This window comes from Aulostomus chinensis, chromosome 1 (assembly GCF_037954235.1).
Source record: "Aulostomus chinensis isolate RoL2024-O1b breed Wild chromosome 1, RoL_Achi_v1.0, whole genome shotgun sequence".
Classification (NCBI taxonomy): Eukaryota; Metazoa; Chordata; class Actinopteri; order Syngnathiformes; family Aulostomidae; genus Aulostomus; species Aulostomus chinensis.
Window position 1 is genome coordinate 15691097 of NC_141320.1, and position 11742 is coordinate 15702838.

The 11742-nt window shown below is 40.1% G+C and overlaps 1 long non-coding RNA gene across 1 annotated transcript; it reads right to left on the reverse strand.

Annotated features, from left to right (window-relative positions):
* Nucleotides 1–10015: 10015 nt before the first annotated feature.
* On the reverse strand, nt 10016–10650 carry LOC147270519 (uncharacterized). The gene is made up of 3 exons (XR_015112028.1): nt 10612–10650; nt 10437–10492; nt 10016–10306 (listed from the first exon to the last, which is right to left on the reverse strand). It is a non-coding gene; the product is annotated as an uncharacterized LOC147270519 (long non-coding RNA).
* Between the last annotated feature and the right edge of the window lie 1092 nt (nt 10651–11742).

Consider the following 11742-nt stretch of genomic DNA (forward strand, 5'->3'; position numbering starts at 1 on the left):
AAGCTTAAGAAGGGAATTAAGTTCCACCTGTGTAAGTCTGATTTAATTTTTATTGATATAGGGTCAAAATTTGCCTGGGATAACTTTGATGGGTCCTTTGATACGTTTATACCCAAATATTTAATGTGATCATTCTCCCATAATAATTCGTATTTCTCCCGCATCGCCTGTGGAGCCTGAAAAGCCAGGTACTTGGCTGATTTGCCACCTGCTTCGTAATACTTTTGCCTTAAGAAAAGAAAATTCTTCTGTGTTTCCTGGGAGTAAATGTTATTAATTTCAGCCTGAATATTTTTAATTACTTGCTTTAGAGTATGATTACCACCTCCGCCAACTGTAAATGTTTTAATTTGTCTTCTAAAGTCAATAGCTTCTGTCGTTTAACTTTTTTCAAATGAGCAGTCAAAGATATAAGTTTCCCTCTCATCACTGCCTTTAAAGTGTCCCATAATATTGCTGGGGATATTTCCTCAGAATTGTTTAATTCCATAAATTCTTGAATATCTTTCTTTATCTTCGCCACTATTGTTGGCTTGTTCAATATATATGAATTTAAATCGCCAGAGGCTTGCTCTTTTCTTTCTCCCGAGGTGTATTGACATAGAAACTGGGCTATGATCAGACAAGTCTATTGTTTCAATATCGCAGCTCCGTACTCTGAACCCATCGACTGTAAACATAACAAAATAGTCCAACCGTATGCAGCGTGAGGGCAACTATAAAGTGTATACTCTCTGTCGTCAGGATGCAGCTCTCTCCACACATCGATCAATCCCAGTTCTCCCATGAGCGCGTTCACCTTCCTACTAATAGGATTATTCAAACCTGTCGTGGCAGAAGAGTCCATGTTGGACAATTTTATGTTAAAGTCTCCCCCACAAATGACCACTCCCTGTGAATTCACCATTAAGTCCAGAATACGTCTGTATAAGGGCCAATCGCTTCCCGGTGGTATATACACATTTATAATGGTCACCAATGTACCCTCTATCTTGCCTGTATTACTCACAAACCTCCCCTCTCCATCCATCACTTCAGAAATGTGTTCGTAATTGATTGCACTTGAAATTAGGGTTGCAACTCCTTTTTCATGACTGGTCCCATCAGCTGACGAGAACACGTGTTGAACTCCCATCCTTTTAAGTTTCAGATGCTCAGCCTGACTCATATGTGTCTCTTGAAGCAGAGCAAACTGCGCCTTCTCCCTTTTCAACTTTGTTTGTATTTTATGTCTTTTAATAGGATTCAAAACCCCATTTACATTGAAAGTAATTATTTTGACTGGATCCCCCTGCATGTTATATACAGTAGGCATTTTATGGCACCCCTTCTCCTCATACATGTAAACCAAAACCCCTCAGCACCTGGGGAAGCAGAAACAAACTCAAAATTATTAACAATAGTGCAATCAAACACTAACAACGTCACCCTGATGAACTTGTGTTCCGGCTGTGGTCTTCCCCAGCCGACCAGCCTCCCATCCGAGGGATAGCCTCCATAACCTAACCGTGTTAGAGGGCCCTCCATACCGATGACAACCTAAAGAAAAGTCTCGATCTCTCTTTAAACATGATAGCATATTAGCGTCTGTGTCGGTGCAAAAACCTCCTTTTTGCCTTCCTCGCTGTCCAATTCAGAAGAGATGCTCCTTTTCACTCCACGTCGCATCTTCTAAACGCCTGCAGTTTTTCTTTATATCCCGGAGCTCCGCTTTGCCGTGTGGTCTGCCTTCCACCTCTCGCCTTCTGCCACGACCCCCTCTGGATCCTCTCCCACAGTGATGCTGGTTCCTTGAAAACCTTGACCGGGAGCCCCCGGTTCGCCAGGTCTGCCGTCGCCTCTTCCACCGTAGTGTAGATCCTCACCCCGTCGGCATGGTGGATTTTCAAGCGGGCTGGATACAATGTCTGGAACCGAATGTCATTCTCCTTCAGGACCCTGCGCGACTCCGCATACTCCTTCCTCTTGACAAGAATTTCAGGTGGATAGTCATGGTCAATATTGACTTTCTGGTTTTGCCACACAAAACCTCTCTTCTGCCAGGCAAGCTTCACCACTTCTTCTTTATCCGTAAAGTTGAGGAAATTGACCACTATGGATCTCGGTGGTCTATCTTTGTCGGGCAGTGGCGCCAACGCACGATGAGCTCTCTGTATTTGTAAGACTCTTCCGTCAGGGATGCCCAGATTTTCCCGCAGCAGTTTCTCAACAAACGGAATCATAGGGCCCGGAGGCTCCGAACCCTCCTTCATGCCGTAAATGCGGATGTTTGATCTTCTCCCGTAGCCCTCCAGAGCCGTTATTCTCTGCTGGAGAGCACCTCGTTCACCTGCTGCAGCCCATCCTCGTTAGCCGATATCCTAGCCTCGGCATCAGTTAGCCTGGAGTTCGTTTTATCAAGTTCTCCTTTAATTTCCTGCAACTGACGTTTGTTGTCTTGCCTGAAGTCACGTAGTTCTCTCAGGATCGTGGCGAGACCAACCGTCTCCTCCTCCTCCCTGTCCTCCTCAGCCCAGGCGGTCGTAGCAGGCGGCGGCGAACGGACTGCTTCCTTGACTGCGGCTCCCACAGTAGCTTTAGCGGTAGCTCCCGGCTGCCGCTGCTTGCTTTCTCCAACGGCAGGCTTGTTAGACGTCGGCTTCAGCGCTCTAGTTTTCCTGTCTTTGGCTGCACCAGACGCCATCCTCACCCCGCGATGACTTTAATTGGCTTAACTTCTCAGTTTTATACTTCTTAGGGGCAAAAGTTTAGTTCGTAATCGAGCAAGCTTTCCTAAAGCGGCCATCTCCGGCTCTGACTGGAACTTCCGCTCCGAGAGTTGCTACTAATTTCATAATGATGCTGAAGTTATGTAAGGACAGTTGCGACGAACCTAAGAAATGATGCTACAGTGATGTAATGAGAGTTGCTACGAACCTAAAAAATGATGCTACAGTGATGTGGTGAGAGTTGCGACGAACCTAAAAAATGATGCGACAGTGATGTAATGAGAGTTGCTACGAACCCAAGAAATGATGCGATAGTGATGAGGTGAGAGTTGCTACTAATCAAAGAAATGATGCCACAGTGATGTGGTGACAGTTGCTACTAATCTCAAAATGATGCTCAAGTGATGTAATGAGAGTTGCTACTAACCTAAGAAATGATGCTACGGTGATGTGATGAGAGTTGCGACGACGCTCAAAATCATGCTAAAGTGATGTAATGAGAGTTGCTACAAACTAAAGAAATGATGCTACAGTGATGTGGTGAGAGTTGTTTAAAACCTCAAAATGATGCTCCAGTGATGTGGTGAGAGTTGCTTAAAAGCTGAAAATGATGCTAAAATGATGTAATGAGAGTTGCTACTAACCTCAAAATGATGCTACAGTGATGTAATGAGAGTTGCTACTAACCTCAAAATGATGCTGAAAGTAATGTAGTGAGAGTTACTACTAATTTCAAAATGATGCGAAAGTAATGTAATGAATGTCGCTACTAACCTAAGAAATGATGCTACAGTGATGTAATGAGAGTTGCTACGAACCTCAAAATGATGCTACAGTGATGTAGTGAGAGTTGCGACTAACCTCAAAATGATGGTCCAGTGATGTCGTAAGGTTTGCTACTAACCTAAGAAATTATGCTCCAGTGATGTGGTGAGAGTTGCTTAAAACCTCAAAATGATGTTACAGTGATGTCATGAGAGTTGCTACAAACCTAATAAATGATGCGAAAGTGATGAGGTGAGAGTTGCTACTAATCTCAAAATAATGCCAAAGTGATGTAATCACATTTGCAACGAATCTCAAAATGATGCTAAAGTGATGTAATGAGAGTTGCTACGAACCTAAGAAATGGTGCTACAGTGATGTAGTGAGAGTTTCTACGAATCTCAAAATGATGCTGAAATTAATGTAGTGAGAGTTGCAACGAAACTCAAAATCATGCCACAGTGATGTGGTGATATTTGCTACGAACCTAAAAAAGATGCTGACAGTGATGTAGTGAGAGTTGCTACGAACCTCAAAATGATGTTCCAGTGATGTGGTGACAGTTGCTACTAATCTCAAAATGATGCTAAAGTGATGTGGTGAGAGTTGTTTAAAACCTCAAAATGATGCAACAGTGATGTAGTGAGAGTTGCGACTAACCTCAAAATGATGCTGAAGTGATGTAATGAGAGTTGCTCCTAATTTCAAACTGATGCGAAAGTGATGAAATGAAAGTTGCTACGAACCTCAAAATGATGCTACAGTGACTTCATGAGAGTTGCTCCTCACCTAAGAAATGATGGTCCAGTGATGTGGTGAGAGTTGCTTAAAACCTGAAAATGATGCTAAAATGATGTAATGAGAGTTGCTACAAACCTAAGAAAATAAAACTACAGTGATGTGATGAGAGTTGCTACTCACATAAGAAATGATGCTACAGTGATGTGATGAGAGTTGCTACTAACATAAGAAATGATGATACAGTGATGTAGTGAGAGTTGCTACGAACTTCAAAATGATGCTAAAGTCATGTAGTGAGAGTTGCTGCTCACCTCAAAATGATGCTACAGTGATGTAGTGAGAGTTGCTACTCATCTCAAAATGATGCTTACAGTGATGCAATGAGAGTTTCTTCAAACCTAAGAAATTATGCTACAGTGATGTAATGAGAGTTTCTTCAAACCTAAGAAATGATGCTACAGTGATGTGGTGAGAGTTGCTACGGTGCTCAAAATCATGCCAAGGTGATGTAATGAGAGTTGCTACAAACCAAAGAAATGATGCTACAGTGATGTGGTGAGAGTTGCTTAAAACCTGAAAATGATGCTAAAATGATGTAATGAGAGTTGCTACGAACCTAAAAATGATGGTGCAGTGATGTCGTAAGAGTTGCTACGAACCTGAGAAATGATGCTGACAGTAATGTAGTGAGAGTTGCTACTAACCTCAAAATGATGCTGACAGTAATGTATTCAGAGTTTCTGCTTACCTCATAATAAGGCTGCAGTGATGTAGTGACAGATTCTACTCCTCTCAAAATGATGCTACAGTGATGTAATGAGAGTTGCTACTAATTTCAACATGATGCTGACAGCGATGTCGTGACAGTTGCGACTAACCTCAAAATGATGCTGAAGTGATGTAATGAGAGTTGCTCCTAATTTCAAACTGATGCGAAAGTGATGTAATGAGAGTTGCTCCTAATTTCAAACTGATGCGAAAGTGATGAAATGAGAGTTGCTATTAACCTCAAAATGAAGACACAGTCATGTAGTGAGAGTTGCTACTAACCTCAAAATGATGCTGACAGTAATGTAGTGAGAGTTACTACTAATTTCAAAATGATGCTAAAGTAATGTAATGAATGTCGCTACTAACCTAAGAAATGATGCTACAGTGATGTAGTGAGAGTTGCTACTAATTGCATTACGATGCTAAAGTTATGGAAGGACAGTTGCTACGAACCTAATAAATGATGCTACAATGATGTAGTGAGTGTTGCTACTAATCTCAAAATGATACTGAGGTGATATAATGGGTTTCTTCTAACCTAAGAAATTATGCTACAGTGATGTGGTGAGAGCTGCTACTATGCTAAAATGATGTTGACAGTATTATAGTGAGAGTTGCGACTAACCTCAAAATGATGCTACAGTGATGTAGTGAGAGTTGCGACTAACCTCAAAATGATGCTGACTGTGATGTAGTGAGAGTTGCTAAGAACCTCAAAATGATGCTACAGTGATGTAGTGAGAGTTGCGACGAACCTCAAAATGATGCTACAGTGATGTAGTGAGAGTTGCGACAAACCTCAAAATGATGGTCCAGTGATGTGGTCAGAGTTGCTACGATGCTCAAAATGATGCTAAAGTGATGTAATGAAAGTTGCTACTAACCTAAGAAATAATGCTCCAGTTATGTGGTGAGAGTTGCTTAAAACCTCAAAATGATGTTACAGTCATGTAGTGAGAGTTGCTACTCACCTCAAAATGATGCTTACAGTGATGTAATGAGAGTTGCTACAAACCTAATAAATGATGCTCCAGTGATGTAATGAGAGTTGCTACGAACCCAAGAAATGATGCGAAAGTGATGAGGTGAGAGTTGCTACTAATCTCAAAATAATGCCAAAGTGATGTAATCACATTTGCAACGAATCTCAAAATGATGCTAAAGTGATGTAATGAGAGTTGCTACGAACCTAAGAAATGGTGCTACAGTGATGTAGTGAGAGTTTCTACGAATCTCAAAATGATGCTAAAATTAATGTAGTGAGAGTTGCAACGAAACTCAAAATCATGCCACAGTGATGTGGTGATATTTGCTACGAACCTAAAAAAGATGCTGACAGTGATGTAGTGAGAGTTGCTACGAACCTCAAAATGATGTTCCAGTGATGTGGTGACAGTTGCTACTAATCTCAAAATGATGCTAAAGTGATGTGGTGAGAGTTGTTTAAAACCTCAAAATGATGCTACAGTGATGTAGTGAGAGTTGCTACGAACCTAAAAATGATGGTGCAGTGATGTCGTAAGAGTTGCTACTAACCTCAGAAATGATGCTACAGTGATGTGGTGAGAGTTGCTACTAACCTCAGAAATGATGCTACAGTGATGTAGTGAGAGTTGCTACTAATTTCAAAATGATGCTAAAGTGATTTAATGAGAGTTGCTCCGAACTTAAGAAATGATACTACAGTGATGTGGTGAGAGTTGCAACGAACCTGAGAAATGATGCTGACAGTAATGTAGTGAGAGTTGCGACTAACCTGAAAATGATGCTGAAGTGATGTAATGAGAGTTGCTCCTAATTTCAAAGTGATGCGAAAGTGATGAAATGAAAGTTGCTACGAACCTCAAAATGATGCGACAGTGACTTCATGGGAGTTGCTCCTTACCTAAGAAATGATGGTCCAGTGATGTGGTGAGAGTTGCTTAAAACCTGAAAATGATGCTAAAATGATGTAATGAGAGTTGCTACGAACCTAAGAAAATAAAACTACAGTGATGTGATGAGAGTTGCTACTAACATAAGAAATGATGCTCCAGTGATGTAATGAGAGTTGCTACTAACATAAGAAATGATGCTACAGTGATGTGATGAGAGTTGCGACTAACATAAGAAATGATGATACAGTGATGTAGTGAGAGTTGCTACGAACTTCAAAATGATGCTAAAGTCATGTAGTGAGAGTTGCTGCTCACCTCAAAATGATGGTGCAGTGATGTCGGAAGAGTTGCTACTAACCTCAGAAATGATGCTACAGTGATGTAATGAGAGTTGCTACTAACCTCAGAAATGATGCTACAGTGATGTAGTGAGAGTTGCTACTCATCTCAAAATGATGCTTGCAGTGATGCAATGAGAGTTTCTTCAAACCTAAGAAATTATGCTACAGTGATGTGGTGAGAGTTGCTACGATGCTCAAAATCATGCCAAAGTGATGTAATGAGAGTTGCTACAAACCAAAGAAATGATGCTACAGTGATGTAATGAGAGTTGCTACAAACCAAAGAAATGATACTACAGTGATTTCGTGAGAGTTGCTTAAAACCTGAAAATGATGCTAAAATGATGTAATGAGAGTTGCTACGAACCTAAAAATGATGGTGCAGTGATGTCGTAAGAGTTGCTACTAACCTCAGAAATGATGCTACAGTGATGTAATGAGAGTTGCTACTAACCTCAGAAATGATGCTACAGTGATGTAGTGAGAGTTGCTACTAATTTCAAAATGATGCTAAAGTGATTTAATGAGAGTTGCTACGAACTTAAGAAATGATACTACAGTGATGTGATGAGAGTTGCTACGAACCTGAGAAATGATGCTGACAGTAATGTAGTGAGAGTTGCTACTAACCTCAAAATGATGCTGACAGTAATGTATTCAGAGTTTCTGCTTACCTCATAATAAGGCTGCAGTGATGTAGTGACAGATTCTACTCCTCTCAAAATGATGCTACAGTGATGTAATGAGAGTTGCTACTAATTTCAACATGATGCTGACAGCGATGTTGTGACAGTTGCGACTAACCTCAAAATGATGCTGAAGTGATGTAATGAGAGTTGCTCCTAATTTCAAACTGATGCGAAAGTGATGTAATGAGAGTTGCTCCTAATTTCAAACTGATGCGAAAGTGATGAAATGAGAGTTGCTATTAACCTCAAAATGAAGACACAGTCATGTAGTGAGAGTTGCTACTAACCTCAAAATGATGCTGACAGTAATGTAGTGAGAGTTACTACTAATTTCAAAATGATGCTAAAGTAATGTAATGAATGTCGCTACTAACCTAATAAATGATGCTACAGTGATGTAGTGAGAGTTGCTACTAATCTCAAAATGATACTGAGGTGATATAATGGGTTTCTTCTAACCTAAGAAATTATGCTACAGTGATGTGGTGAGAGCTGCTACTATGCTAAAATGATGTTGACAGTATTATAGTGAGAGTAGCGACTAACCTCAAAATGATGCTACAGTGATGTAGTGAGAGTTGCGACTAACCTCAAAATGATGCTGACAGTGATGTAGTGAGAGTTGCTAAGAACCTCAAAATGATGCTACAGTGATGTAGTGAGAGTTGCTACGAACCTCAAAATGATGCTACAGTGATGTAGTGAGAGTTGCGACAAACCTCAAAATGATGGTCCAGTGATGTCGTAAGGTTTGCTACTAACCTAAGAAATGATGCTCCAGTGATGTGGTGAGAGTTGCTTAAAACCTCAAAATGATGTTACAGTGATGTAATGAGAGTTGCTACGAACCCAAGAAATGATGCGAAAGTGATGAGGTGAGAGTTGCTACTAATCTCAAAATAATGCCAATGTGATGTAATCACATTTGCAACGAATCTCAAAATGATGCTAAAGTGATGTAATGAGAGTTGCTACTAACCTAAGAAATAATGCTCCAGTGATGTAGTGAGAGTTGCGACAAACCTCAAAATGATGTTACAGTGATGTCGTAAGGTTTGCTACTAACCTAAGAAATGATGCTCCAGTGATGTGGTGAGAGTTGCTACGATGCTCAAAATGATGCTAAAGTGATGTCATGAAAGTTGCTACTAACCTAAGAAATAATGCTCCAGTGATGTGGAGAGAGTTGCTTAAAACCTCAAAATGATGTTACAGTCATGTAGTGAGAGTTGCTACTCACCTCAAAATGATGCTTACAGTGATGTAATGAGAGTTGCTACAAACCTAATAAATGATGCTACAGTGATGTAATGAGAGTTGCTACGAACCCAAGAAATGATGCGAAAGTGATGAGGTGAGAGTTGCTACTAATCTCAAAATAATGCCAATGTGATGTAATCACATTTGCAACGAATCTCAAAATGATGCTAAAGTGATGTAATGAGAGTTGCTACGAACCTCAGAAATGGTGCTACAGTGATGTCGTGAGAGTTTCTACGAATCTCAAAATAATGCTGAAATTAATGGAGTGAGAGTTGCAACCAAACTCAAAATCATGCCACAGTGATGTGGTGATATTTGCTACGAACCTAAAAAAGATGCTGACAGTGATGTAGTGAGAGTTGCTACGAACCTCAAAATGATGTTCCAGTGATGTGGTGACAGTTGCTACTAATCTCAAAATGATGCTAAAGTGATGTGGTGAGAGTTGTTTAAAACCTCAAAATGATGCTACAGTGATGTAGTGAGAGTTGCTACGAACCTAAAAATGATGGTGCAGTGATGTCGTAAGAGTTGCTACTAACCTCAGAAATGATGCTACAGTGATGTAGTGAGAGTTGCTACTAATTTCAAAATGATGCTAAAGTGATTTAATGAGAGTTGCTACGAACTTAAGAAATGATACTACAGTGATGTGATGAGAGTTGCTACGAACCTCAAAATGATGCTACAGTGATGTAATGAGAGTTGCTCCTAATTTCAAACTGATGCGAAAGTGATGAAATGAGAGTTGCTACGAACCTCAAAATGATGCGACAGTGACTTCATGAGAGTTGCTCCTTCCCTAAGAAATGATGGTCCAGTGATGTGGTGAGAGTTGCTTAAAACCTGAAAATGATGCTAAAATTATGTAATGAGAGTTGCTACGAACCTAAGAAAATAAAACTACAGTGATGTGATGAGAGTTGCTACTAACATAAGAAATGATGATACAGTGATGGAATGAGAGTTGCTACGAACCTCAAAATGATGCTACAGTGATGTAGTGAGAGTTGCGACTAACCTCAAAATGATGGTCCAGTGATGTCGTAAGGTTTGCTACTAACCTAAGAAATTATGCTCCAGTGATGTGGTGAGAGTTGCTTAAAACCTCAAAATGATGTTACAGTGATGTCATGAGAGTTGCTACAAACCTAATAAATGATGCGAAAGTGATGAGGTGAGAGTTGCTACTAATCTCAAAATAATGCCAAAGTGATGTAATCACATTTGCAACGAATCTCAAAATGATGCTAAAGTGATGTAATGAGAGTTGCTACGAACCTAAGAAATGGTGCTACAGTGATGTAGTGAGAGTTTCTACGAATCTCAAAATGATGCTGAAATTAATGTAGTGAGAGTTGCAACGAAACTCAAAATCATGCCACAGTGATGTGGTGATATTTGCTACGAACCTAAAAAAGATGCTGACAGTGATGTAGTGAGAGTTGCTACGAACCTCAAAATGATGTTCCAGTGATGTGGTGACAGTTGCTACTAATCTCAAAATGATGCTAAAGTGATGTGGTGAGAGTTGTTTAAAACCTCAAAATGATGCAACAGTGATGTAGTGAGAGTTGCGACTAACCTCAAAATGATGCTGAAGTGATGTAATGAGAGTTGCTCCTAATTTCAAACTGATGCGAAAGTGATGAAATGAAAGTTGCTACGAACCTCAAAATGATGCTACAGTGACTTCATGAGAGTTGCTCCTCACCTAAGAAATGATGGTCCAGTGATGTGGTGAGAGTTGCTTAAAACCTGAAAATGATGCTAAAATGATGTAATGAGAGTTGCTACAAACCTAAGAAAATAAAACTACAGTGATGTGATGAGAGTTGCTACTCACATAAGAAATGATGCTACAGTGATGTGATGAGAGTTGCTACTAACATAAGAAATGATGATACAGTGATGTAGTGAGAGTTGCTACGAACTTCAAAATGATGCTAAAGTCATGTAGTGAGAGTTGCTGCTCACCTCAAAATGATGCTACAGTGATGTAGTGAGAGTTGCTACTCATCTCAAAATGATGCTTACAGTGATGCAATGAGAGTTTCTTCAAACCTAAGAAATTATGCTACAGTGATGTAATGAGAGTTTCTTCAAACCTAAGAAATGATGCTACAGTGATGTGGTGAGAGTTGCTACGGTGCTCAAAATCATGCCAAGGTGATGTAATGAGAGTTGCTACAAACCAAAGAAATGATGCTACAGTGATGTGGTGAGAGTTGCTTAAAACCTGAAAATGATGCTAAAATGATGTAATGAGAGTTGCTACGAACCTAAAAATGATGGTGCAGTGATGTCGTAAGAGTTGCTACGAACCTGAGAAATGATGCTGACAGTAATGTAGTGAGAGTTGCTACTAACCTCAAAATGATGCTGACAGTAATGTATTCAGAGTTTCTGCTTACCTCATAATAAGGCTGCAGTGATGTAGTGACAGATTCTACTCCTCTCAAAATGATGCTACAGTGATGTAATGAGAGTTGCTACTAATTTCAACATGATGCTGACAGCGATGTTGTGACAGTTGCGACTAACCTCAAAATGATGCTGAAGTGATGTAATGAGAGTTGCTCCTAAT